Consider the following 24,036-nt stretch of genomic DNA (forward strand, 5'->3'; position numbering starts at 1 on the left):
ACTGTGTTCTTCTTTAGGAGTTACTGTAGATCATGTCACAGTATTATAAAGTGAGAAACATGGTAACTAGAGAGTTACTGCAGATCAGAACACAGTATTACAAAGGGAAATATACATTAATAATAATAATAATAATAATAATAATAATAACACATTTAACCTAGTTAACTAGCTAAATAGCTAACACACACCCATTTAATCGAGCTAACTAACAAACGCAATTAACCTAACTTAGCTAACTACCACACATTTAACCTAGCTAACACACACACAATTCCCCTAGCTAACTTAGCTAGCTAACTAACACACATTTAACCTAGTTAACTAACCCACACATAAACTAGTTAAGTAAACTTAGCTAGCAAACGAACACACATAACCTAGCTAACTAAAACATATTTAAGCTAGCTAACTAACACACACATAACCTAGCTAACTTAGCTGGCTAACGCTAACTACACACACAACTTAGCTAACGTAGCTAGCTTACACACATCCTAAAGCTGTTTAACAACCCACAAACAGTCCTCCTCTGATCCGGGGGTAAAATAAGCTGGAAAAGATCTCAATATCTTGATTACTAGTTTATTTTCAATCAAATACAGAAATATGAAAGCAGCAGAGTCTCTCTTAATCCTCCTCCAGCAGTATTATAAAGTGTTACCATAATATTCTACACACTGTTCACACTGTTCTAGAATGTTCTTCCTGCCATTTACAGAGATTTCAAATATTCTGCTCACTGTTCACACTATTCTAAAGTATTTTGCTCACCATTCTAGAATGTTTTTACCACCATGCACATGGTTCTAAATTGTTTTCCACACCATACATACAGTTCTAGAATGTTTTCACCATCAAGCACTCTGTTATAGAATGTTTTTTACCATCAAGCACTCTGTTCCAGAATGTTTTCACCATCAAGCACTCTGTTCTAAAATGTTTTCACCATCAAGCACTCTGTTCTAGAATGTTTTTACCATCAAGCACTCTGTTCTAGAATGTTTTCACCATCAAGCACTCTGTTATAGAATGTTTTTACCATCAAGCACTCTGTTCCAGAATGTTTTCACCATCAAGCACTCTGTTCTAAAATGTTTTCACCATCAAGCACTCTGTTCCAGAATGTTTTCACCATCAAGCACTCTGTTATAGAATGTTTTTACCATCAAGCACTCTGTTATAGAATGTTTTCACCATCAAGCACTCTGTTATAGAATGTTTTCAACATCAAGCACTCTGTTCCAGAATGTTTTCACCATCAAGCACTCTGTTCTAAAAATGTTTCACCATCAAGCACTCTGTTCTAGAATGTTTTCACCATCAAGCACTCTGTTCTAAATCGTTTTCACCATCAAGCATTCTGTTCTAGAATGTTTTCACCATCAAGCACTCTGTTCTAGAATGTTTTCACCATCAAGCACTCTGTTCTAGAATGTTTTCACCATCAAGCACTCTGTTCTAGAATGTTTTCACCATCAAGCACTCTGTTATAGAATGTTTTTACCATCAAGCACTCTGTTATAGAATGTTTTCACCATCAAGCACTCTGTTATAGAATGTTTTCACCATCAAGCACTCTGTTATAGAATGTTTTCACCATCAAGCACTCTGTTATAGAATGTTTTCACCATCAAGCACTCTGTTCCAGAATATTTTCACCATCAAGCACTCTGTTCTAAAAAAATTTCACCATCAAGCAATCTGTTATAGAATGTTTTCACCATCAAGCACACTGTTATAGAATATTTTCACCATCAAGCACTCTGTTATAGAATGTTTTCACCATCAAGCACTCTGTTATAGAATGTTTTCACCATCAAGCACTCTGTTCTAGAATGTTTTCACCATCAAGCACTCTGTTCTAGAATGTTTTGAACATCAAGCACTCTGTTCTAGAATGTTTTTACCATCAAGCACTCTGTTCCAGAATGTTTTCACCATCAAGCACTCTGTTCTAAAATGTTTTCACCATCAACCAGTCTGTTATATAATGTTTTCACCATCAAGCACTCTGTTCTAAAATGTTTTCACCATCAACCAGTCTGTTATATAATGTTTTCACCATCAAGCACTCTGTTCTAAAATGTTTTCACCATCAAGCACTCTGGTATAGATTTTTTTCACCATCAACCAGTCTGTTATATAATGTTTTCACCATCAAGCACTCTGGTATAGAATTTTTTCACCATCGAGCACTCTGTTATAGAATGTTTTCACCATCAAGCAATCTGTTCCAGAATGTTTTCACCATCAAGCACTCTGGTATAAAAAAAATTTCACCATCAAGCACTCTGTTCTAAAATGTTTTCACCATCAAGCACTCTGGTATAGAATTTTTTCACCATCGAGCACTCTGTTCTAGAATGTTTTCACCACCAAGCACTCCGTTATAGAATTTTTCACCATCAAGCACTCTGTTCTAGAATGTTTTCAACATCAAGCACTCTGTTCTAGAATGTTTTTACCATCAAGCACTCTGTTCCAGAATGTTTTCACCATCAAGCACTCTGTTCTAGAATGTTTTCAACATCAAGCACTCTGTTCTAGAATGTTTTTACCATCAAGCACTCTGTTCCAGAATGTTTTCACCATCAAGCACTCTGTTCTAAAATGTTTTCACCATCAACCAGTCTGTTATATAATGTTTTCACCATCAAGCACTCTGGTATAAAAATGTTTTCACCATCAAGCACTCTGTTCTAAAATGTTTTCACCATCAAGCACTCTGGTATAGAATTTTTTCACCATCAACCAGTCTGTTATATAATGTTTTCACCATCAAGCACTCTGGTATAGATTTTTTTCACCATCAAGCACTCTGTTCTAGAATGTTTTCACCATCAAGCACTCTGTTATAGAATGTTTTCACCATCAAGCACTCTGTTCCAGAATGTTTTCACCATCAAGCACTCTGTTCTAAAAAAATTTCACCATCAAGCACTCTGTTATAGAATGTTTTCACCATCAAGCACTCTGTTCTAGAATGTTTTCACCATCAAGCACTCTGTTCTAGAATGTTTTTACCATCAAGAACTCTGTTATAGAATGTTTTCACCATCAAGAACTCTGTTCTAGAATGTTTTCAACATCAAGCACTCTGTTCTAGAATGTTTTTACCATCAAGCACTCTGTTCCAGAATGTTTTCACCATCAAGCACTCTGTTCTAAAATGTTTTCACCATCTACCAGTCTGTTATATAATGTTTTCACCATCAAGCACTCTGGTATAAAAAATTTTTCACCATCAAGCACTCTGTTCTAAAATGTTTTCACCATCAAGCACTCTGGTATAGAATTTTTTCACCATCGAGCACTCTGTTCTAGAATGTTTTCACCACCAAGCACTCCGTTATAGAATGTTTTCACCATCAAGCACTCTGTTCTAGAATGTTTTCAACATCAAGCACTCTGTTCTAGAATGTTTTTACCATCAAGCACTCTGTTCCAGAATGTTTTCACCATCAAGCACTCTGTTCTAGAATGTTTTCAACATCAAGCACTCTGTTCTAGTATGTTTTTACCATCAAGCACTCTGTTCCAGAATGTTTTCACCATCAAGCACTCTGTTCTAAAATGTTTTCACCATCAACCAGTCTGTTATATAATGTTTTCACCATCAAGCACTCTGGTATAAAAATGTTTTCACCATCAAGCACTCTGTTCTAAAATGTTTTCACCATCAAGCACTCTGGTATAGAATTTTTTCACCATCAACCAGTCTGTTATATAATGTTTTCACCATCAAGCACTCTGGTATAGAATTTTTTCACCATCAAGCACTCTGTTCTAGAATGTTTTCACCATCAAGCACTCTGTTCTAGAATGTTTTCACCATCAAGCACTCTATTATAGAATGTTTTCACCATCAAGCACTCTGTTCCAGAATGTTTTCACCATCAAGCACTCTGTTCTAGAATGTTTTCACCATCAAGTACTCTGTTCTAGACTGTTTTCACCATCAAGCACTTTGTTCTAGAATGTTTTCACCATCAAGCACTCTGTTCCAGACTGTTTTCACCATCAAGCACTCTGTTCTAAAAATGTTTACACCATCAAGCACTCTGTTCCAGAATGTTTTCACCATCAAGCACTCTGTTATAGAATGTTTTTACCATCAAGCACTCTGTTATAGAATGTTGTCACCATCAAGCACTCTGTTATAGAATGTTTTCACCATCAAGCACTCTGTTCTAGAATGTTTTCACCATCAAGCACTCTGTTCTAGAATGTTTTCACCATCAAGCACTCTGTTATAGAATGTTTTCACCATCAAGCACTCTGTTATAGAATGTTTTCACCATCAAGCACTCTGTTCTAGAATGTTTTCACCATCAAGCACTCTGTTATAGAATTTTTTCAACATCAAGCACTTTGTTATAGAATCATTTCACGATGCATATTGTTTTAGAATGTTGTTTTTACCACCATGCACACTATATTCTAGAATGTTTTCTCCACCATGCACACTGTATTCTAGAATGTTTTTACCATCTTTTACACTGTTATGAAAATTTGTTCCAACTATTATGACTTTTCTATAATACATTTAAAAAAAAAATTTGGGTCCCAAAATTTTTCGAATTTTTTTTTTGGGTCAAATTTTTTTTAATCCCAAAATTTTTCAATGTTATTTTTGGGTCGAAATTTTTTTTGTCACAAAATTTTTTCGGTCTCAAAATTTTTTAGTTCCAAAATTTTTCGAAGTTTTTTTTGGGTGAAACTTTTTTTGGTCCCAAAATTTTTCAGAGATTTTTTTGGGTGAAAATTTTTTTGGATCCAAAATTTTTCGAAGTTTTTTTGGGTCAAACTTTTTCGAAGTTTTTTTTTGGGTCAAAATTTTCTTGGTCCCAAAATTTTTCGAAGTTTTTTTTGGGTCAAAATTTTTTTAGTGCCAAAATTTTTTGAAGTTTTTTTGGGTCAAAATTTTTTGGGGTCAAAATTTTTCGAAGTTTTTTTTGGGTCCAAAATTTTTCGAAGTTTTTTTTGGGTCAAAATTTTTTTGGGTCCAAAATTTTTCCAAGTTTTTTTTTGGGTCAAAATTTTTTGGTCCCAAAATTTTTCCAAGTTTTTTTTGGGTCAAAATTTTTTTGGGTCCAAAAGTTTTCGAAGTTTTTTTTGGGTCAAAATTTTTTGGGGTTCAAAATTTTTCGAAGTTTTTTTTGGGTCAAAATTTTTTTGGGTCCAAAATTTTTGAAGATTTTTTTCTGTCAAAATGTTTTTGGTCCCAAAATTTTTCGAAGTTTTTTTGGGTCAAAATTTTTTTGGGTCAAAATTTTTCGAAGTTTTTTTTGGGTCCAAAATTTTTCGAAGTTTTTTTTGGGCCAAAATTTGTTTGGGTCCAAAATTTTTCCAAGTTTTTTTTGGGTCAAAATTTTTTTGGGTCCAAAAGTTTTCGAAGTTTTTTTTGGGTCAAAATTTTTTGGGGTTCAAAATTTTTCGAAGTTTTTTTTGGGTCAAAATTTTTTTGGGTCCAAAATTTTTGAAGATTTTTTTGTGTCGAAATGTTTTTGGTCCCAAAATATTTCGAAGTTTTTTTTGGGTCAAAATTTTTTTGGGTCCAAAATTTTTCGAAGTTTTTTATGGGTCAAAATTTTTTTGGTCCCAAAATTTTTCAGAGATTTTTTTGGGTCAAAATTTTTTTGGGTCCAAAATTTGTCAGAGATTTTTTTGGGTCAAAATTTTTTTGGGTCCAAAATTTTTCGAAGTTTTTTTTGGGTCAAAATTTTTTGAAGTTTTTTTTGGATCAAAATTTTTGATGTTTTTTTTGGGTCAAAATTTTTTTGGGTCAAAATTTTCTTGGTCCCAAAATTTTTCGACGTTTTTTTTGGATCAAAATTTTTTTAGTCCCAAAATTTTTCGAAGTTTTTTTTGGGTCAAAATTTTTTTGGGTCAAAATTTTTCCAAGTTTTTTTTGTGTCAAAAATTTTTCGAAGTTTTTTTTGTGTCAAAATTTTTTTGGGTCCAAAATTTTTCGAAGTTTTTTTTGGGTCAAAAATTTTTTTGGTCCAAAATTTTTCGAAGTTTTTTTTTGTGTCAAAATTTTTTTGGGTCCAAAATTTTTCGAAGTTTTTTTTGGGTCAAAATTTTTTTGGGTTCAAAATTTTTAGAAGTTTTTTGGTGTCAAAATTTTTTTGGTCCAAAAATTTTTCGAAGTTTTTTTTGGGTCAAAATTTTTTTGGTCCCAAAATTTTTCGAAGTTTTTTTTGGGTCCTAAATTTTTCGAAGTTTTTTTTGGGTCAAAATTTTTCGAATTTTTTTTTGGGTCAAAATTTTTTTGGGCCCAAATTTTTCGAAGTTTTTTTTGGGTCAAAATTTTTCGAAGTTTTTTTTGGGTCAAAATTTTTTTGGGCCCAAATTTTTCGAAGTTTTTTTTGGGTTAAAATTTTTTTGGGTCCAAAATTTTTCGAAGTTTTTTTTGGGTCAAAATTTTTTTGGGTCCAAAATTTTTCGAAGTTTTTTTTTTTGTCAAAATTTTTTTGGTCCCAAAATTTTTCGAAGTTTTTTTTGGGTCAAAATGTTTTTGGGTCCAAAACTTTTCGAATTTTTTTTGGGTCAAAATTTTTTTAGTGCCAAAATTTTTTGAAGTTTTTTTGGGGTCAAAATTTTTCGAAGTTTTTTTTGGGTCCAAAATTTTTCGAAGTTTTTTTTGGGTCAAAATTTTTTTGGGTCCAAAATTTTTCCAAGTTTTTTTTTGGGTCAAAATTTTTTGGTCCCAAAATTTTTCCAAGTTTTTTTTGGGTCAAAATTTTTTTGGGTCCAAAAGTTTTCGAAGTTTTTTTTGGGTCAAAATTTTTTGGGGTTCAAAATTTTTCGAAGTTTTTTTTGGGTCAAAATTTTTTTGGGTCCAAAATTTTTGAAGATTTTTTTCTGTCAAAATGTTTTTGGTCCCAAAATTTTTCGAAGTTTTTTTGGGTCAAAATTTTTTTGGGTCAAAATTTTTCGAAGTTTTTTTTGGGTCCAAAATTTTTCGAAGTTTTTTTTGGGTCAAAATTTGTTTGGGTCCAAAATTTTTCCAAGTTTTTTTTGGGTCAAAATTTTTTGGTCCCAAAATTTTTCCAAGTTTTTTTTGGGTCAAAATTTTTTTGGGTCCAAAAGTTTTCGAAGTTTTTTTTGGGTCAAAATTTTTTGGGGTTCAAAATTTTTCGAAGTTTTTTTTGGGTCAAAATTTTTTTGGGTCCAAAATTTTTGAAGATTTTTTTGTGTCGAAATGTTTTTGGTCCCAAAATATTTCGAAGTTTTTTTTGGGTCAAAATTTTTTTGGGTCCAAAATTTTTCGAAGTTTTTTATGGGTCAAAATTTTTTTGGTCCCAAAATTTTTCAGAGATTTTTTTGGGTCAAAATTTTTTTGGGTCCAAAATTTGTCAGAGATTTTTTTGGGTCAAAATTTTTTTGGGTCCAAAATTTTTCGAAGTTTTTTTTGGGTCAAAATTTTTTGAAGTTTTTTTTGGATCAAAATTTTTGATGTTTTTTTTGGGTCAAAATTTTTTTGGGTCAAAATTTTCTTGGTCCCAAAATTTTTCGACGTTTTTTTTGGATCAAAATTTTTTTAGTCCCAAAATTTTTCGAAGTTTTTTTTGGGTCAAAATTTTTTTGGGTCAAAATTTTTCCAAGTTTTTTTTGTGTCAAAAATTTTTCGAAGTTTTTTTTGTGTCAAAATTTTTTTGGGTCCAAAATTTTTCGAAGTTTTTTTTGGGTCAAAAATTTTTTTGGTCCAAAATTTTTCGAAGTTTTTTTTTGTGTCAAAATTTTTTTGGGTCCAAAATTTTTCGAAGTTTTTTTTGGGTCAAAATTTTTTTGGGTTCAAAATTTTTAGAAGTTTTTTGGTGTCAAAATTTTTTTGGTCCAAAAATTTTTCGAAGTTTTTTTTGGGTCAAAATTTTTTTGGTCCCAAAATTTTTCGAAGTTTTTTTTGGGTCCTAAATTTTTCGAAGTTTTTTTTGGGTCAAAATTTTTCGAATTTTTTTTTGGGTCAAAATTTTTTTGGGCCCAAATTTTTCGAAGTTTTTTTTGGGTCAAAATTTTTCGAAGTTTTTTTTGGGTCAAAATTTTTTTGGGCCCAAATTTTTCGAAGTTTTTTTTGGGTTAAAATTTTTTTGGGTCCAAAATTTTTCGAAGTTTTTTTTGGGTCAAAATTTTTTTGGGTCCAAAATTTTTCGAAGTTTTTTTTTTTGTCAAAATTTTTTTGGTCCCAAAATTTTTCGAAGTTTTTTTTGGGTCAAAATGTTTTTGGGTCCAAAACTTTTCGAATTTTTTTTGGGTCAAAATTTTTTTGGTCCCAAAATTTTTCGATGTTTTTTTTGGGTCATAATTTTTTGGGGTCCAAAGTTTTTCGAAGTTTTTTTTGGGTGAAAAAATTTTTTTGGGTCCAAAATTTTTTTAAGTTTTTTTTTTTGTCAAAATTTTTTTGGGTCCAAAATTTTTCGAAGTTTTTTTTAGGTCAAAATTTTTTTAGGTCCAAAATTTTTCCAAGTTTTTTTTTGGGTCAAACATTTTTTGGGTCAAAATTTTTTTGGTCCCAAATTTTTTCGAAATTTTTTGTGTCAAAATTTTTTTGGGTCCAAAATTTTTCGAAGTTTTTTTTGGGTCAAAATTTTTTTGGGTCCAAAACTTTTCGAAGTTTTTTTTGGGTCAAAATTTTTTTGGGTCCAAAATTTTTCGAAGTTTTTTTTGTGTCAAAATTTTTTTGGTCCAAAAATTTTTAGAAGTTTTTTTTGTGTCAAAATTTTTTTGGTCCCAAAATTTTTCGATGTTTTTTTTGGGTCAAAATTTTTTTGGTCCCAAAATTTTTCGAAGTTTTTTTGGGTCAAAATTTTTTTGGGTCCAAAATTTTTAGAAGTTTTTTTTGTGTCAAAATTTTTTTGGTCCAAAAATTTTTAGAAGTTTTTTTTGTGTCAAAATTTTTTTGGTCCCAAAATTTTTCGATGTTTTTTTTGGGTCAAAATTTTTTTGGGTCCAAAATTTTTCGAAGTTTTTTTGGGTAAAAATTTTTCAAAGTTTTTTTTGGGTCCTAAATTTTTCGAAGTTTTTTTTGGGTCAAAATTTTTCAAAGTTTTTTTTGGGTCAAAATTTTTTTGGGCCCAAATTTTTCGAAGTTTTTTTTGGGTTAAAATTTTTTTGGGTCCAAAATTTTTCGAAGGTTTTTTTGGGTCAAAATTTTTTTGGGTCCAAAATTTTTCGAATTTTTTTTGGGTCAAAATTTTTCGAAGTTTTTTTTGGGTCCTAAATTTTTCGAAGTTTTTTTTGGGTCCTAAATTTTTCGAAGTTTTTTTTGGGTCAAAATTTTTCGAAGTTTTTTTTGGGTCAAAATTTTTTTGAGCCCAAATTTTTCGAAGTTTTTTTTGGGTTAAAATTTTTTTGGGACCAAAATTTTTCGAAGTTTTTTTTGAGTCAAAAATTTTTGTGTCAAAATGTTTTTGTTCCCAAAATTTTTTAAGTTTTTTTGTGTCAAAATTTTTTTGGGTCCAAAATTTTTCGAAGTTTTTTTTGGGTCAAAATTTTTTTGGGTCCAAAACTTTTCGAAGTTTTTTTTGGGTCAAAATTTTTTTGGGTTCAAAATTTTTAGAAGTTTTTTTGTGTCAAAATTTTTTTGGTCCAAAAATTTTTCGAAGTTTTTTTTGGGTCAAAATTTTTTTGGTCCCAAAATTTTTCGAAGTTTTTTTTGGGTCCTAAATTTTTCGAAGTTTTTTTTGGGTCAAAATTTTTCGAATTTTTTTTTGGGTCAAAATTTTTAGAAGTTTTTTTTGGGTCAAAATTTTTTTGGGCCCAAATTTTTAGAAGTTTTTTTTGGGTCAAAATTTTTTTGTGTCCAAAATTTTTTGAAATTTTTTTTTTTGTCAAAATTTTTTTGGTCTCAAAATTTTTCGAAGTTTTTTTTGGGTCGAAAGTTTTTTGGGTCCAAAACTTTTCGAAATTTTTTTGGGTCAAAATTTTTTTGGTCCCAAAATTTTTCGATGTTTTTTTTGGGTCAAAATTTTTTTGGGTCCAAAATTTTTCGAAGTTTTTTTTGGGTCAAAATTGTTTTGGGTCCAAAATTTTTCGAAGTTTTTTTGGGTCAAAATTTTTCGAAGTTTTTTTTGAGTCCTAAATTTTTCGAAATTTTTTTTGGGTCAAAATTTTTTTGGTCCCAAAATTTTTCGAAGTTTTTTTTGGGTCAAAATTTTTTTGGGTCCAAAATTTTTCCAAGTATTTTTTTTGGGTCAAAATTTTTTTGGTCCAAAATTTTTTGAAGTTTTTTTTGGGTCAAAATTTTTTTGGGTCCAAAATTTTTCGATTTTTTTTTTAGGTCAAAATTTTTCGAAATATTTTTTTGGGTCCTAAATTTTTCGAAGTTTTTTTTGGGTCAAAATTTTTCGAAGCTTTTTTTCGGTCAAACTTTTTTTAGGTCAAAATTTTTTTGGGTCCAAAATTTTTTGAAGTTTTTTTTTTTTGTCAAAATTTTTTTGGTCCCAAATTTTTTCGAAGTTTTTTTTGGGTCAAAATTTTTTTGGGTCCAAAATTTTTCGAAGTTTTTTTTGGGTCAAAATTTTTTTGGGTCCAAAATTTTTCGAAGTTTTTTTTGGGTCAAAATTTTTTTGGGTCCAAAATTTTTCCAAGTTTTTTTTTCGGGTCAAAAATTTTTTGGGTCAAAATTTTTTTGGTCACAAAATTTTTCGAAGTTTTTTTGGGTCAAAATTTTTTTGGGTCCAAAATTTTTTGAAGTTTCTTTTTGGTCAAAATTTTTCGAAGTTTTTCTTGGGTCAAAATTTATTTGGGTCCAAAATTTTTCGAAGTTTTTTTTTGGGTCCAAAATTTTTCAAAGTTTTTTTGGGTCAAAATTTTTTGGGTCCAAAATTTTTTTGGGTCCAAAATTTTTCGAAGTTTTTTTGGGTAAAAATTTTTCGAGGTTTTTTTTGGGTCCTAAATTTTTCGAAGTTTTTTTTGGGTCAAAATTTTTCAAAGTTTTTTTTGGGTCAAAATTTTTTTGGGCCCAAATTTTTCGAAGTTTTTTTTGGGTTAAAATTTTTTTGGGTCCAAAATTTTTCGAAGTTTTTTTTGGGTCAAAATTTTTTTGGGTCCAAAATTTTTCGAAGTTTTTTTTGGGTCCTAAATTTTTCGAAGTTTTTTTTGGGTCAAAATATTTCGAAGTTTTTTTTGGGTCAAAATTTTTTTGAGCCCAAATTTTTCGAAGTTTTTTTTGGGTTAAAATTTTTTTGGGACCAAAATTTTTCGAAGTTTTTTTTTAGTCAAAATTTTTTGTGTCAAAATGTTTTTGTTCCCAAAATTTTTTAAGTTTTTTTGTGTCAAATTTTTTTGGGTCCAAAATTTTTCGAAGTTTTTTTTGGGTCAAAATTTTTTTGGGTCCAAAATTTTTCGAAGTTTTTTTTGGGTCCTAAATTTTTCGAAGTTTTTTTTGGGTCAAAATATTTCGAAGTTTTTTTTGGGTCAAAATTTTTTTGAGCCCAAATTTTTCGAAGTTTTTTTTGGGTTAAAATTTTTTTGGGACCAAAATTTTTCGAAGTTTTTTTTTAGTCAAAATTTTTTGTGTCAAAATGTTTTTGTTCCCAAAATTTTTTAAGTTTTTTTGTGTCAAAATTTTTTTGGGTCCAAAATTTTTCGAAGTTTTTTTTGGGTCAAAATTTTTTTGGGTCCAAAACTTTTCGAAGTTTTTTTTGGGTCAAAATTTTTTTGGGTTCAAAATTTTTAGAAGTTTTTTTGTGTCAAAATTTTTTTGGTCCAAAAATTTTTCGAAGTTTTTTTTGGGTCAAAATTTTTTTGGTCCCAAAATTTTTCGAAGTTTTTTTTGGGTCCTAAATTTTTCGAAGTTTTTTTTGGGTCAAAATTTTTCGAATTTTTTTTTGGGTCAAAATTTTTAGAAGTTTTTTTTGGGTCAAAATTTTTTTGGGCCCAAATTTTTAGAAGTTTTTTTTGGGTCAAAATTTTTTTGGGTCCAAAATTTTTTGAAATTTTTTTTTTTGTCAAAATTTTTTTGGTCTCAAAATTTTTCGAAGTTTTTTTTGGGTCGAAAGTTTTTTGGGTCCAAAACTTTTCGAATTTTTTTTTGGGTAAAAATTTTTCGAGGTTTTTTTTGGGTCCTAAATTTTTCGAAGTTTTTTTTTGGTCAAAATTTTTCAAAGTTTTTTTTGGGACAAAATTTTTTTGGGCCCAAATTTTTCGAAGTTTTTTTTGGGTTAAAATTTTTTTGGGTCCAAAATTTTTCGAAGTTTTTTTTGGGTCAAAATTTTTTTGGGTCCAAAATTTTTCGAAGTTTTTTTTGGGTCCTAAATTTTTCGAAGTTTTTTTTGGGTCAAAATATTTCGAAGTTTTTTTTGGGTCAAAATTTTTTTGAGCCCAAATTTTTCGAAGTTTTTTTTGGGTTAAAATTTTTTTGGGACCAAAATTTTTCGAAGTTTTTTTTTAGTCAAAATTTTTTGTGTCAAAATGTTTTTGTTCCCAAAATTTTTTAAGTTTTTTTGTGTCAAAATTTTTTTGGGTCCAAAATTTTTCGAAGTTTTTTTTGGGTCAAAATTTTTTTGGGTCCAAAACTTTTCGAAGTTTTTTTTGGGTCAAAATTTTTTTGGGTTCAAAATTTTTAGAAGTTTTTTTGTGTCAAAATTTTTTTGGTCCAAAAATTTTTCGAAGTTTTTTTTGGGTCAAAATTTTTTTGGTCCCAAAATTTTTCGAAGTTTTTTTTGGGTCCTAAATTTTTCGAAGTTTTTTTTGGGTCAAAATTTTTCGAATTTTTTTTTGGGTCAAAATTTTTAGAAGTTTTTTTTGGGTCAAAATTTTTTTGGGCCCAAATTTTTAGAAGTTTTTTTTGGGTCAAAATTTTTTTGGGTCCAAAATTTTTTGAAATTTTTTTTTTTGTCAAAATTTTTTTGGTCTCAAAATTTTTCGAAGTTTTTTTTGGGTCGAAAGTTTTTTGGGTCCAAAACTTTTCGAATTTTTTTTTGGGTCAAAATTTTTTTGGTCCCAAAATTTTTCGATGTTTTTTTTGGGTCAAAATTTTTTTGGGTCCAAAATTTTTCGAAGTTTTTTTTGGGTCAAAATTTTTTTGCGTCCAAAATTTTTCGAAGTTTTTTTTGGATCAAAATTGTTTTGGGTCCAAAATTTTTCGAAGTTTTTTTGGGTCAAAATTTTTCGAAGTTTTTTTTGAGTCCTAAATTTTTCGAAATTTTTTTTGGGTCAAAATTTTTTTGGTCCCAAAATTTTTCGAAGTTTTTTTTGGGTCAAAATTTTTTTGGGTCCAAAATTTTTCCAAGTATTTTTTTTGGGTCAAAATTTTTTTGGGTCCAAAATTTTTCGAAGTTTTTTTTGGGTCAAAATTTTTTTGGGTCCAAAATTTTTCAATTTTTTTTTTAGGTCAAAATTTTTCGAAGTTTTTTTTGGGTCCTAAATTTTTCGAAGTTTTTTTTGGGTCAAAATTTTTCAAAGTTTTTTTTCGGTCAAACTTTTTTTAGGTCAAAATTTTTTTGGGTCCAAAATTTTTTGAAGTTTTTTTTTTTTGTCAAAATTTTTTTGGTCCCAAATTTTTTCGAAGTTTTTTTTGGGTCAAAATTTTTTTGGGTCCAAAATTTTTCGAAGTTTTTTTTGGGTCAAAATTTTTTTGGGTCCAAAATTTTTCGAATTTTTTTTTGGGTCAAAATTTTTTTGGGTCCAAATTTTTTCCAAGTTTTTTTTTCGGGTCAAAAATTTTTTGGGTCAAAATTTTTTTGGTCACAAAATTTTTCGAAGTTTTTTTGGGTCAAAATTTTTTTGGGTACAAAATTTTTTGAAGTTTCTTTTGGGTCAAAATTTTTCGAAGTTTTTCTTGGGTCAAAATTTTTTTGGGTCCAAAATTTTTCGAAGTTTTTTTTTGGGTCCTAAATTTTTCGAAGTTTTTTTTGGGTCCAAAATTTTTCGAAGTTTTTTTTGGGTCAAAATTTTTTTGGGTCCAAAATTTTTCCAAGTTTTTTTTTTGGGTCAAAAATTTTTTGGGTCAAAATTTTTTTGGTCCCAAAATTTTTCGAAGTTTTTTTTGGTCAAAATTTTTTTGGGTCAAAAATTTATTGAAGTTTTTTTTGGGTCAAAATTTTTCGAAGTTTTTCTTGGGTCAAAATTGTTTTGGGTCCAAAATTTTTCGAAGTTTTTTTTTGGGTCCTAAATTTTTCGAAGTTTTTTTTGGGTCCTAAATTTTTCGAAGTTTTTTTTGGGTCAAAATTTTTTTGGGTCCAAAATTTTTCGAGGTTTTTTTTGGGTCAAAATTTTTTTGGGTCCAAAATTTTTCGAAGTTTTTTTTGGGTCAAAATTTTTTTGGGTCCAAAAATGTTCGAATTTTTTTTAGGTCAAAATTTTTCGAAGTTTTTTTTCGGTCCTAAATTTTTCGAAGTTTTTTTTGGGTCAAAATTTTTCGAAGTTTTTTTTGGGTCAAACTTTTTTTGGGTCCAAAATTTTTCGAAGTTTTTTTTGGGTTAAAATTTTTTTAGGTCCAAAACTTTTCGACGTTTTTTTTTTGTTAAAATTTTTTTGGTCCCAAAATTTTTCGAAGTTTTTTTGTGTCAAAATTTTTTGGGTCAAAATTTTTTTGGTCCCAAAATTTTTCGAACTTTTTTTTGGGTCAAAATATTTTTGGGTCCAAAATTTTTTGAAGTTTTTCTTGGGTCAAAATTTTTTTGGGACCAAAATTATTCGAAGTTTTTTTTGGGTCAAAATTTTTTTGGTCCCAAAATTTTTCGAAGTTCTTTTGGGTCAAAATTTTTTTGGGTCCAAAATTTTTCGAAGTTTTTTTTGGGTCAAAATTTTTTTGGGTCCAAAATTTTTCCAAGTATTTTTTTTGGGTCAAAAATTTTTTGGGTCAAAATTTTTTTAGGTCCAAAACTTTTCGAAGTTTTTTTTGGGTCAAAATTTTTTTGGGTTCAAAATTTTTAGAAGTTTTTTTTGTGTCAAAATTTTTTTGGTCCAAAAATTTTTAGAAGTTTTTTTTGTGTCAAAATTTTTTTGGTCCCAAAATTTTTCGATGTTTTTTTTGGGTCAAAATTTTTTTGGGTCCAAAATTTTTCGAAGTTTTTTTGGGTCAAAATTTTTTGGGTCCAAAATTTTTTTGGGTCCAAAATTTTTCGAAGTTTTTTTGGGTAAAAATTTTTCGAAGTTTTTTTTGGGTCCTAAATTTTTCGAAGTTTTTTTTGGGTCAAAATTTTTCAAAGTTTTTTTTGGGTCAAAATTTTTTTGGGTCCAAAATTTTTCGAAGTTTTTTTTTGGGTCCTAAATTTTTCGAAGTTTTTTTTGGGTCCAAAATTTTTCGAAGTTTTTTTGGGTCAAAATTTTTTTGGGTCCAAAATTTTTCCAAGTTTTTTTTTCGGGTCAAAAATTTTTTGGGTCAAAATTTTTTTGGTCCCAAAATTTTTCGAAGTTTTTTTTGGTCAAAATTTTTTTGGGTCAAAAATTTTTTGAAGTTTTTTTTGGGTCAAAATTTTTCGAAGTTTTTCTTGGGTCAAAATTGTTTTGGGTCCAAAATTTTTCGAAGTTTTTTTTTGGGTCCTAAATTTTTCGAAGTTTTTTTTGGGTCCTAAATTTTTCGAAGTTTTTTTTGGGTCAAAATTTTTTTGGGTCCAAAATTTTTCGAGTTTTTTTTTGGGTCAAAATTTTTTTGGGTCCAAAATTTTTCGAAGTTTTTTTTGGGTCAAAATTTTTTTGGGTCCAAAAATGTTCGAATTTTTTTTAGGTCAAAATTTTTCGAAGTTTTTTTTCGGTCCTAAATTTTTCGAAGTTTTTTTTTGGGTCAAAATTTTTCGAAGTTTTTTTTGGGTCAAACTTTTTTTGGATCCAAAATTTTTCGAAGTTTTTTTTGGGTTAAAATTTTTTTGGGTTCAAAATTTTTAGAAGTTTTTTTGTGTCAAAATTTTTTTGGTCCAAAAATTTTTCGAAATTTTTTTTGGGTCAAAATTTTTTTGGTCCCAAAATTTTTCGAAGTTTTTTTTGGGTCCTAAATTTTTCGAAGTTTTTTTTGGGTCAAAATTTTTCGAATTTTTTTTTGGGTCAAAATTTTTAGAAGTTTTTTTTTGGGTCAAAATTTTTTTGGGCCCAAATTTTTAGAAGTTTTTTTTGGGTCAAAATTTTTTTGGGTCCAAAATTTTTTGAAATTTTTTTTTTGTCAAAATTTTTTTGGTCTCAAAATTTTTCGAAGTTTTTTTTGGGTCGAAAGTTTTTTGGGTCCAAAACTTTTCGAATTTTTTTTTGGGTCAAAATTTTTTTGGTCCCAAAATTTTTCGATGTTTTTTTTGGGTCAAAATTTTTTTGGGTCCAAAATTTTTCGAAGTTTTTTTGGGTAAAAATTTTTCGAAGTTTTTTTTGGGTCCTAAATTTTTCGAAGTTTTTTTTGGGTCAAAATTTTTCAAAGTTTTTTTTGGGTCAAAATTTTTTTGGGTCCAAAATTTTTCGAAGTTTTTTTTTGGGTCCTAAATTTTTCGAAGTTTTTTTTGGGTCCAAAATTTTTCGAAGTTTTTTTGGGTCAAAATTTTTTTGGGTCCAAAATTTTTCCAAGTTTTTTTTTCGGGTCAAAAATTTTTTGGGTCAAAATTTTTTTGGTCCCAAAATTTTTCGAAGTTTTTTTTGGTCAAAATTTTTTTGGGTCAAAAATTTTTTGAAGTTTTTTTTGGGTCAAAATTTTTCGAAGTTTTTCTTGGGTCAAAATTGTTTTGGGTCCAAAATTTTTCGAAGTTTTTTTTTGGGTCCTAAATTTTTCGAAGTTTTTTTTGGGTCCTAAATTTTTCGAAGTTTTTTTTGGGTCAAAATTTTTTTGGGTCCAAAATTTTTCGAGTTTTTTTTTGGGTCAAAATTTTTTTGGGTCTAAAATTTTTCGACTTTTTTTTAGGTCAAAATTTTTCGAAGTTTTTTTTCGGTCCTAAATTTTTCGAAGTTTTTTTTTGGGTCAAAATTTTTCGAAGTTTTTTTTGGGTCAAACTTTTTTTGGATCCAAAATTTTTCGAAGTTTTTTTTGGGTTAAAATTTTTTTGGGTTCAAAATTTTTAGAAGTTTTTTTGTGTCAAAATTTTTTTGGTCCAAAAATTTTTCGAAATTTTTTTTGGGTCAAAATTTTTTTGGTCCCAAAATTTTTCGAAGTTTTTTTTGGGTCCTAAATTTTTCGAAGTTTTTTTTGGGTCAAAATTTTTCGAATTTTTTTTTGGGTCAAAATTTTTAGAAGTTTTTTTTTGGGTCAAAATTTTTTTGGGCCCAAATTTTTAGAAGTTTTTTTTGGGTCAAAATTTTTTTGGGTCCAAAATTTTTTGACATTTTTTTTTTTGTCAAAATTTTTTTGGTCTCAAAATTTTTCGAAGTTTTTTTTGGGTCGAAAGTTTTTTGGGTCCAAAACTTTTCGAATTTTTTTTTGGGTCAAAATTTTTTTGGTCCCAAAATTTTTCGATGTTTTTTTTGGGTCAAAATTTTTTTGGGTCCAAAATTTTTTGAAGTTTTTTTTGGGTCAAAATTTTTCGAAGTTTTTTTTGAGTCCTAAATTTTTCGAAAGTTTTTTTGGGTCAAAATTTTTTTGGTCCCAAAATTTTTCGAAGTTTTTTTTGGGTCAAAATTTTTTTGGGTCCAAAATTTTTCCAAGTATTTTTTTTGGGTCAAAATTTTTTTGGTCCAAAATTTTTTGAAGTTTTTTTTGGGTCAAAATTTTTCGAAGTTTTTCTTGGGTCAAAATTTTTTTGGGTCCAAAATTTTTCGAAGTTTTTTTTGGGTCAAAATTTTTTTGGGTCCAAAATTTTTCAATTTTTTTTTTGGGTCAAAATTTTTCGAAGTTTTTTTTCGGTCAAACTTTTTTTAGGTCAAAATTTTTTTTGGGTCCAAAATTTTTTGAAGTTTTTTTTTTTTGTCAAAATTTTTTTGGTCCCAAATTTTTTCGAAGTTTTTTTTGTGTCAAAATTTTTTTGGGTCCAAAATTTTTCGAAGTTTTTTTTGGGTCAAAATTTTTTTGGGTCCAAAATTTTTCGAAGTTTTTTTTGGGTCAAAATTTTTTTGGGTCCAAATTTTTTCCAAGTTTTTTTTTCGGGTCAAAAATTTTTTGGGTCAAAATTTTTTTGGTCACAAAATTTTTCGAAGTTTTTTTGGGTCAAAATTTTTTTGGGTCCTAAATTTTTTGAAGTTTCTTTTGGTTCAAAATTTTTCGAAGTTTTTCTTGGGTCAAAATTTTTTTGGGTCCAAAATTTTTCGAAGTTTTTTTTTGGGTCCTAAATTTTTCGAAGTTTTTTTTGGGTCCAAAATTTTTCGAAGTTTTTTTCGGGTCAAAAATTTTTTGGGTCAAAATTTTTTTGGTCCCAAAATTTTTCGAAGTTTTTTTTGGTCAAAATTTTTTTGGGTCAAAAATTTTTTGAAGTTTTTTTTGGGTCAAAATTTTTCGAAGTTTTTCTTGGGTCAAAATTGTTTTGGGTCCAAAATTTTTCGAAGTTTTTTTTTGGGTCCAAAATTTTTCGAAGTTTTTTTTGGGTCCTAAATTTTTCGAAGTTTTTTTTGGGTCAAAATTTTTTTGGGTCCAAAAATGTTCGAATTTTTTTTAGGTCAAAATTTTTCGAAGTTTTTTTTCGGTCCTAAATTTTTCGAAGTTTTTTTTGGGTCAAACTTTTTTTGGGTCCAAAATTTTTCGAAGTTTTTTTTGGGTTAAAATTTTTTTAGGTCCAAAACTTTTCGACGTTTTTTTTTTTGTTAAAATTTTTTTGGTCCCAAAATTTTTCGAAGTTTTTTTGTGTCAAAATTTTTTGGGTCAAAATTTTTTTGGTCCCAAAATTTTTCGAACTTTTTTTTGGGTCAAAATATTTTTGGGTCCAAAATTTTTCGAAGTTTTTCTTGGGTCAAAATTTTTTTGGGACCAAAATTATTCGAAGTTTTTTTTGGGTCTAAATTTTTTTGGGTCCAAAATTTTTCCAAGTTTTTTTTTGGGTCAAAAATTTTTTGGGTCAAAATTTTTTTGGTCCCAAAATTTTTCGAAGTTCTTTTGGGTCAAAATTTTTTTGGGTCCAAAGTTTTTCGAAGTTTTTTTTGGGTGAAAAAATTTTTTTGGGTCCAAAATTTTTTGAAGGTTTTTTTTTTTTCAAAATTTTTTTGGGTCCAAAATTTTTCGAAGTTTTTTTTAGGTCAAAATTTTTTAGGTCCAAAACTTTTCGAAGTTTTTTTTGGGTCAAAATTTTTTTGGGTTCAAAATTTTTAGAAGTTTTTTTTGGGTCCAAAATTTTTCGAAGTTTTTTTTGGGTCAAAATTTTTTTGGGTCCAAAATTTTTCCAAGTTTTTTTTTCGGGTCAAAAATTTTTTGGGTCAAAATTTTTTTGGTCCCAAAATTTTTCGAAGTTTTTTTTGGTCAAAATTTTTTTGGGTCAAAAATTTATTGAAGTTTTTTTTGGGTCAAAATTTTTCGAAGTTTTTCTTGGGTCAAAATTGTTTTGGGTCCAAAATTTTTCGAAGTTTTTTTTTGGGTCCTAAATTTTTCGAAGTTTTTTTTGGGTCCTAAATTTTTCGAAGTTTTTTTTGGGTCAAAATTTTTTTGGGTCCAAAATTTTTCGAGGTTTTTTTTGGGTCAAAATTTTTTTGGGTCCAAAATTTTTCGAAGTTTTTTTTGGGTCAAAATTTTTTTGGGTCCAAAAATGTTCGAATTTTTTTTAGGTCAAAATTTTTCGAAGTTTTTTTTCGGTCCTAAATTTTTCGAAGTTTTTTTTGGGTCAAAATTTTTCGAAGTTTTTTTTGGGTCAAACTTTTTTTGGGTCCAAAATTTTTCGAAGTTTTTTTTGGGTTAAAATTTTTTTAGGTCCAAAACTTTTCGACGTTTTTTTTTTTGTTAAAATTTTTTTGGTCCCAAAATTTTTCGAAGTTTTTTTGTGTCAAAATTTTTTGGGTCAAAATTTTTTTGGTCCCAAAATTTTTCGAACTTTTTTTTGGGTCAAAATATTTTTGGGTCCAAAATTTTTTGAAGTTTTTCTTGGGTCAAAATTTTTTTGGGACCAAAATTATTCGAAGTTTTTTTTGGGTCTAAATTTTTTTGGGTCCAAAATTTTTCCAAGTTTTTTTTTGGGTCAAAAATTTTTTGGGTCAAAATTTTTTTGGTCCCAAAATTTTTCGAAGTTCTTTTGGGTCAAAATTTTTTTGGGTCCAAAATTTTTCGAAGTTTTTTTTGGGTCAAAATTTTTTTGGGTCCAAAATTTTTCCAAGTATTTTTTTTGGGTCAAAAATTTTTTGGGTCAAAATTTTTTTGGGTCCAAAATTTTTCGAAGTTTTTTTTGGGTGAAAAAAATTTTTTGGGTCCAAAATTTTTTGAAGTTTTTTTTTTTGTCAAAATTTTTTTGGGTCCACAATTTTTCGAAGTTTTTTTTAGGTCAAAATTTTTTTAGGTCCAAAACTTTTCGAAGTTTTTTTTGGGTCAAAATTTTTTTGGGTTCAAAATTTTTAGAAGTTTTTTTTGTGTCAAAATTTTTTTGGTCCAAAAATTTTTAGAATTTTTTTTTGTGTCAAAATTTTTTTGGTCCCAAAATTTTTCGATGTTTTTTTTGGGTCAAAATTTTTTTGGGTCCAAAATTTTTCGAAGTTTTTTTGGGTCAAAATTTTTTGGGTCCAAAATTTTTTTGGGTCCAAAATTTTTCGAAGTTTTTTTGGGTAAAAATTTTTCGAAGTTTTTTTTGGGTCCTAAATTTTTCGAAGTTTTTTTTGGGTCAAAATTTTTCAAAGTTTTTTTTGGGTCAAAATTTTTTTGGGTCCAAAATTTTTCGAAGTTTTTTTTTGGGTCCTAAATTTTTCGAAGTTTTTTTTGGGTCCAAAATTTTTCGAAGTTTTTTTTGGGTCAAAATTTTTTTGGGTCCAAAATTTTTCCAAGTTTTTTTTTCGGGTCAAAAATTTTTTGGGTCAAAATTTTTTTGGTCCCAAAATTTTTCGAAGTTTTTTTTGGTCAAAGTTTTTTTGGGTCAAAAATTTTTTGAAGTTTTTTTTGGGTCAAAATTTTTCGAAGTTTTTCTTGGGTCAAAATTGTTTTGGGTCCAAAATTTTTCGAAGTTTTTTTTTGGGTCCTAAATTTTTCGAAGTTTTTTTTGGGTCCTAAATTTTTCGAAGTTTTTTTTGGGTCAAAATTTTTTTGGGTCCAAAAATGTTCGAATTTTTTTTAGGTCAAAATTTTTCGAAGTTTTTTTTCGGTCCTAAATTTTTCGAAGTTTTTTTTGGGTCAAAATTTTTCGAAGTTTTTTTTGGGTCAAACTTTTTTTGGGTCCAAAATTTTTCGAAGTTTTTTTTGGGTTAAAATTTTTTTAGGTCCAAAACTTTTCGACGTTTTTTTTTTTGTTAAAATTTTTTTGGTCCCAAAATTTTTCGAAGTTTTTTTGTGTCAAAATTTTTTGGGTCAAAATTTTTTTGGTCCCAAAATTTTTCGAACTTTTTTTTGGGTCAAAATATTTTTGGGTCCAAAATTTTTCGAAGTTTTTCTTGGGTCAAAATTTTTTTGGGACCAAAATTATTCGAAGTTTTTTTTGGGTCTAAATTTTTTTGGGTCCAAAATTTTTCCAAGTTTTTTTTTGGGTCAAAAATTTTTTGGGTCAAAATTTTTTTGGTCCCAAAATTTTTCGAAGTTCTTTTGGGTCAAAATTTTTTTGGGTCCAAAATTTTTCGAAGTTTTTTTTGGGTGAAAAAATTTTTTTGGGTCCAAAATTTTTTGAAGTTTTTTTTTTTTTCAAAATTTTTTTGGGTCCAAAATTTTTCGAAGTTTTTTTTAGGTCAAAATTTTTTAGGTCCAAAACTTTTCGAAGTTTTTTTTGGGTCAAAATTTTTTTGGGTTCAAAATTTTTAGAAGTTTTTTTTGGGTCCAAAATTTTTCGAAGTTTTTTTTGGGTCAAAATTTTTTTGGGTCCAAAATTTTTCCAAGTTTTTTTTTCGGGTCAAAAATTTTTTGGGTCAAAATTTTTTTGGTCCAAAAATTTTTCGAAGTTTTTTTTAGTCAAAATTTTTTTGGGTCAAAAATTTATTGAAGTTTTTTTTGGGTCAAAATTTTTCGAAGTTTTTCTTGGGTCAAAGTTGTTTTGGGTCCAAAATTTTTCGAAGTTTTTTTTTGGGTCCTAAATTTTTCGAAGTTTTTTTTGGGTCCTAAATTTTTCGAAGTTTTTTTTGGGTCAAAATTTTTTTGGGTCCAAAATTTTTCGAGGTTTTTTTTGGGTCAAAATGTTTTTGGGTCCAAAATTTTTCGAAGTTTTTTTTGGGTCAAAATTTTTTTGGGTCCAAAAATGTTCGAATTTTTTTTAGGTCAAAATTTTTCGAAGTTTTTTTTCGATCCTAAATTTTTCGAAGTTTTTTTTGGGTCAAAATTTTTCGAAGTTTTTTTTGGGTCAAACTTTTTTTGGGTCCAAAATTTTTCGAAGTTTTTTTTGGGTTAAAATTTTTTTAGGTCCAAAACTTTTCGACGTTTTTTTTTTGTTAAAATTTTTTTGGTCCCAAAATTTTTCGAAGTTTTTTTGTGTCAAAATTTTTTGGGTCAAAATTTTTTTGGTCCCAAAATTTTTCGAACTTTTTTTTGGGTCAAAATATTTTTGGGTCCAAAATTTTTTGAAGTTTTTCTTGGGTCAAAATTTTTTTGGGACCAAAATTATTCGAAGTTTTTTTTGGGTCTAAATTTTTTTGGGTCCAAAATTTTTCCAAGTTTTTTTTTGGGTCAAAAATTTTTTGGGTCAAAATTTTTTTGGTCCCAAAATTTTTCGAAGTTCTTTTGGGTCAAAATTTTTTTGGGTCCAAAATTTTTCGAAGTTTTTTTTGGGTCAAAATTTTTTTGGGTCCAAAATTTTTCCAAGTATTTTTTTTTGGGTAAAAAATTTTTTGGGTCAAAATGTTTTTGGGTCCAAAATTTTTCGAAGTTTTTTTTGGGTGAAAAAATTTTTTTGGGTCCAAAATTTTTTGAAGTTTTTTTTTTTGTCAAAATTTTTTTGGGTCCACAATTTTTCGAAGTTTTTTTTAGGTCAAAATTTTTTTAGGTCCAAAACTTTTCGAAGTTTTTTTTGGGTCAAAATTTTTTTGGGTTCAAAATTTTTAGAAGTTTTTTTTGTGTCAAAATTTTTTTGGTCCAAAAATTTTTAGAAGTTTTTTTTGTGTCAAAATTTTTTTGGTCCCAAAATTTTTCGATGTTTTTTTTGGGTCAAAATTTTTTTGGGTCCAAAATTTTTCGAAGTTTTTTTGGGTCAAAATTTTTTGGGTCCAAAATTTTTTTGGGTCCAAAATTTTTCGAAGTTTTTTTGGGTAAAAATTTTTCGAAGTTTTTTTTGGGTCCTAAATTTTTCGAAGTTTTTTTTGGGTCAAAATTTTTCAAAGTTTTTTTTGGGTCAAAATTTTTTTGGGTCCAAAATTTTTCGAAGTTTTTTTTTGGGTCCTAAATTTTTCGAAGTTTTTTTTGGGTCCAAAATTTTTCGAAGTTTTTTTTGGGTCAAAATTTTTTTGGGTCCAAAATTTTTCCAAGTTTTTTTTTCGGGTCAAAAATTTTTTGGGTCAAAATTTTTTTGGTCCCAAAATTTTTCGAAGTTTTTTTTGGTCAAAATTTTTTTGGGTCAAAAATTTTTTGAAGTTTTTTTTGGGTCAAAATTTTTCGAAGTTTTTCTTGGGTCAAAATTGTTTTGGGTCCAAAATTTTTCGAAGTTTTTTTTTGGGTCCTAAATTTTTCGAAGTTTTTTTTGGGTCAAAATTTTTCGAAGTTTTTTTTGGGTCAAACTTTTTTTGGATCCAAAATTTTTCGAAGTTTTTTTTGGGTTAAAATTTTTTTGGGTTCAAAATTTTTAGAAGTTTTTTTGTGTCAAAATTTTTTTGGTCCAAAATTTTTCGAAGTTTTTTTTTGGGTCCTAAATTTTTCGAAGTTTTTTTTGGGTCAAAATTTTTCGAAGTTTTTTTTGGGTCAAACTTTTTTTGGATCCAAAATTTTTCGAAGTTTTTTTTGGGTTAAAATTTTTTTGGGTTCAAAATTTTTAGAAGTTTTTTTGTGTCAAAATTTTTTTGGTCCAAAAATTTTTCGAAATTTTTTTCGGGTCAAAATTTTTTTGGTCCCAAAATTTTTCGAAGTTTTTTTTGGGTCCTAAATTTTTCGAA

The sequence above is a fragment of the Astyanax mexicanus genome, chromosome 14 (assembly GCF_023375975.1).
Source record: "Astyanax mexicanus isolate ESR-SI-001 chromosome 14, AstMex3_surface, whole genome shotgun sequence".
Taxonomy (NCBI): domain Eukaryota; kingdom Metazoa; phylum Chordata; class Actinopteri; order Characiformes; family Acestrorhamphidae; genus Astyanax; species Astyanax mexicanus.